General features: G+C 45.8%; 1 protein-coding gene across 2 annotated transcripts in view; it reads left to right on the forward strand.

Annotated features, from left to right (window-relative positions):
* Nucleotides 1–4,358, forward strand: part of RAB27A (RAB27A, member RAS oncogene family) — a 45,443-nt gene that overhangs the window by 12,745 nt on the left and 28,340 nt on the right. The window contains exon 1 of one of the 2 annotated variants that reach the window (XM_019533538.1): nt 1,912–2,003. The exons of the other annotated variant lie outside the window; for it this stretch is intronic. The gene's annotated coding sequence lies outside the window, so the exon portion shown is untranslated. Of the gene's footprint in view, nt 1–1,911; nt 2,004–4,358 lie in introns of those variants that run through there. 2 annotated transcript variants of the gene reach the window in all.

Here is a 4,358-nt window from a genome sequence, read left to right on the forward strand (position 1 = left end):
AGATCTATGAAAAATAGATATAAAGGTTCATACTTTGGGGGAGAGGTTAAGCATTACCTGCCTGAGGCTGGGTAGGAAAATAATGTCAGGATTGTAAATACTGTAGAATATTTAATCCTTCTGGGGATTTTGTATCACCCTTGTGTTAAGTACAGACATTTGGGGGCATTAGGGGGAGGTTAAATTGGATCTAAATGGCTGCCTGATATCAAATCAGTTAGGATGGTGGGGCTAGCAGGGGGGTTGGGAGGACTGCAGACTCAGGGGTCTGCCAAAGGTTGTGGAGAGGGGGGCGCAGCCCATTAGGGTGTGGGACTGGTCCTACCCATGGGTGGGGTGGGAAGGTTAGTAAGACTAATGAGTGGGGTGAGGTTCCCCTCCAACAGACATACAACCCCATTCCTCCTGCCCCTCCACTGGGATTTGCTGAGCTCAGCAGTGAATGCAGATCAAAGCAGCTGCACCTAGAGTGGCTTGTAGGGTGTGGGTTGATAGGGGTGGCTAGTCTGTGGGAATGGTGGGGTGAGGAGGAAACGAGGGACTAGGGGTAAAAAATAGCCCAATGGGGTCGGGGGGGAGGGAAAGAGCAGCCCTGGAGCTGGGTCCAGTGGCTGGGTTTTCCCAGCCCTGGGGCTGTGCAGGGAAAGTGTACAGAAATTCAATGCACCAGTTTGACCTAAATTGAATAAGTTTGATACTACATAGATCCAGGTTTATCCTAAACCAGTCTAAAAATTGCAGAACCCAGTTTATGTGCATGGTGTTTCATAGACATTTAGGGCTGGAATGGACCTTGAAGATCATCAAGTCCAGCCCCTGCAGGAAATTTCAGTTTAGTCTGGCACAATTTACCTGTTGTGAACTCAAGCTTCATTTTATTCAATTTCCTGTTACTACCCATCTTCATGTACTGAATTACCTAGTAGAATTTCTTTTACCATTCTTCCCCACTCAAAATGATTTTTTTTTTTTTTTTTGCTGTTATAGATTTTGGCCCCACTTTTCTGTATCAAAAAATAAAAGGGGATTTTGGCCCCACCTTTCTGTATCAAATTAATAAAATGTAAAGAATGTCCTGGATGCAAAATGAAGAACAAAACTGAGGAAACTGTTAGCTAAAATTTCCATTACAAAATTTCTGTACAGTTATGGGTTTAGACTGACTGGTGGTCACTGAGACCTGTCTAAGTGCAAGGTTAGCACTGGGACAAGCTAAGTTTTAAATTAAATCAGGTTCAAAATGACCACTAAACCTCCCCAGATATCTATACTTAGCCTTGGAGTATGGTTAGGGTTGCCAGAATCTGGAATGGGCTTCCAAGGGAGGTGGTGCTATCCCTTATCTTGGGGGTCTTCAAGAGGAGACTGGCCAAGCACCTGGCTGGGGTCATGTGATCCCAGCACTTTTTTCTGCCACTGGCGGGGGGTTGGACTCTGATCCTTTGAGGTCCCTTCCGACCCTAGCATCTGTGAATCTATTTGGTACTGTTTGTTTCACCATAGGAAATCTGTTTTGCCCCTTTCCCACAAAACATTTTCAGTACAAACTAATACAGAAAGCTTAATATCGCATAATATTAATATTCTGCTTTGTCAGATGCACTTTATCCTTTCTTTTTCATTTTAAATGGTGTTAAGGAAGGAGTCAATTAGATGGCGTCCCATCAAGACCATCTCGTCTTTGTATACTAGTACTAGCCAGGGCAGGTGGTGGCTCGGTTCTAGTTTCGGTCTCAGGCTTGTGGCTGAAGCTAGAGCTGAGCTGCTGCCTGCCTCTGGTTAGAATGGCTCGTTTGGCAGGGAAGAGGGCATGGGGCAGGGCAAGATCGTGGGGTGTGTTGGGGGGAATCTGTAGCCTGCTTTCTTACCCCCTGTTTCTCTCATCCTGACTTCCTTCCCCCTTTCTTTCAGCTCCCACTTCAGTCCTGACCCCACCCAGCTGGGAGCTGCCACTGCTGCTCCCTGGCTGGGCTGGGCTAGAGGGAAAAAAGCTCCAGCAGAAGGTAGGGGAGTGGATGGGTAGAGGGTCATGGAGGCAGGCTGCAGGGAGAGGCAGCCTGGGGGAAGCAAGGGTGTGGGGGAGCAGGCAAAGGGTAGGGGGGCAAGCAGTGTGGGGGGTATGCATCAGGAAGATGGACACAGACATGAGGGGATAGGGGGCAGGGAACAAAGTGGGGGGGTCTGGCTTCCCTGCCACAGCAGTAGTGGAGGTGGGGGGCAAATTTAAGATGACTTTCTACTAATTAGATTATATATACATGGGGAAATTATTAAAAATTATAATTTTCCTTTTATGGAATCTAATTTTTCAGGTGGTCATCTTAAATTCAAGTTTGTCTTGGAGTCAAGTGAATACAGTAATTACAAGAGAACACTGCAGTTGATACACCGTTTTTCAGATCTGTGGTAAAATTTTGGTTTTGACCATAAGGTTTTTGACCTTATGACCGTAAAATATCACCAGACATCCCTTGCAGGAGTACTAACCCCAGGTTCATAGCCAAACTTCAGCTTCTTACCTAAATCTCTCCTGTAATTTCCATTTGGTTTAGTACCTCTAATTTTCTGTCCAAGTTATGATGTATTGCTGTTTGTATGTATTTCTGTTTTACTGTAGACATCACTTTAAAGAGAAGAACAGTACCTACAGAGCACATTATAATAATCATCTTTATTCAGGGTACTATTTAAGTTGCACACAAACATGTAAGCTTGTTTGCGAACCCAATCCTGCAATCATTTAAGCCTGTAAAGCAGTTTTTTAGATTGCTTTTTGCTGGCAGCTACTACATAGATGCAAAATCATTATCACTGTATTTTGTAAAGTGTTGAGTGGAGAGTTGTGCCCAGTTCATAGCTGAGAACCTTGCTGTTGGCTCTCAGTTAGATAACACTGCAAGAACCAGGGTTCCGGATGAGGTCCCCATGACAGCGGTGTATTCTAAAGTCTGGAGTGATGGGAAGTCACTCCTACAGCACAATGTGTTATCAGTTCACTCTAATTTCTGAAATTCTGATATGACAGTATTAACTTGTTGTACCATGTAGCGCTCAAGTTTTTGTTTTGCTTTTAATACAAACTGGCTTGCTCTTCCAGAACGTTATAAAACCTGCACAACTGCATTTCTGTGCAATACATGCTTTTATTTTGCCATCAGAGAGCTGAAGAACTTACCCTTCACTTTACATTGGGTTTGTGCCCATCATCCTTCCTTCCATGCCCAGGGCACTTTTTTTTCTTTAAATGGAAATTCAGTCTTCAAAAAGAGTAAAGCTGATATTCATGTTTCTGAAAGTAGCTGTGAAATACAAGATTCCATCTCTACTAGAGGCAATCAGAGATTTTTTCCCCTAAAACAGCTATTCCCTCACCCACCAAACTAAAAATTGGGGGGGGGGGGAGTGGAACGAAGGTGGGGGGGGTAGGAGGCAGGTAATCATGGGGGAAAAATGGTGCCTGGTATAATTATGATTACCTTTATTGAACTGCTTCTCACTTCCCATTGTTTCTGTATCACATATACTAGTTTACAAATTAAAAAAAGTTTTAGGTTTGGATTTGAATAGAGTGGAATGCTTTACTCTTTACTTTTCATCATGAGCAATGCAGGTTCTTCAGATCAGATTTTTCTCCCATAGTTCTACCTGTGTAACTCTATTTTCTGCCCTGGGTAGTGATGTTATACAGTTGTGTATACTGAAGGCAGTTGTGTAGATGCAGGTTGAATTTAGTAGGGCTGTGAGAAGCTTTGGGTGGTAATTTGATTCGGAGGAGATTCAGTCTGATTTTGGTGGCTGAATCTCCAAATCTGAATAGAATCAGGGGACAAGTTAAAAGGTCCGAATTGATTTGGAGAGCTTTGATTTTTGGCTAGTCCCTGGAGGCTGTGGCAGGGAGCTACAGCCAGACTCTGAGATGATAATGGTAAATAGGGGGCAGAGGAGAAGGGTGGGGAGGGGACCCTGGAGGGACCTGTGCCAGGCCCCAGCCGCACCATGGCTGCCCTGCCCGCCACAGCTGCTGGCCCTTTAAAGAAAAGCCCCAGTGCTCACTGGGTGCTGCCAGGTGGGGGGGTGATCCCTGCTGCCCCCACTGACTCACGCTGCATGGGGGGGCTCTGCATGAGCCCCCAGATGCCTCTTCCAGCCCCCACAGGGCTGTCCAGCCTGCCATGGCTCTGGCCCTTTAAGAAAAAGAAATGGAGAAAAGCCCTGGGACTCCCTGCGGCCTTGTAGGGCTCAAGCAGCAGAGATCACCCCCTGCTGGCAGGAACGGTGAGTGCGGGGGTTTTTCTCCTTTTTTCCTCCTTTAAGGGGTTGGAGCCACAGCAGGCGGGGCAGTCATGAGGGGGCTGGAG

Source organism: Crocodylus porosus, unplaced genomic scaffold, assembly GCF_001723895.1.
Source record: "Crocodylus porosus isolate Cpor-Errol unplaced genomic scaffold, CroPor_comp1, whole genome shotgun sequence".
Lineage (NCBI taxonomy): Eukaryota > Metazoa > Chordata > Crocodylia > Crocodylidae > Crocodylus > Crocodylus porosus.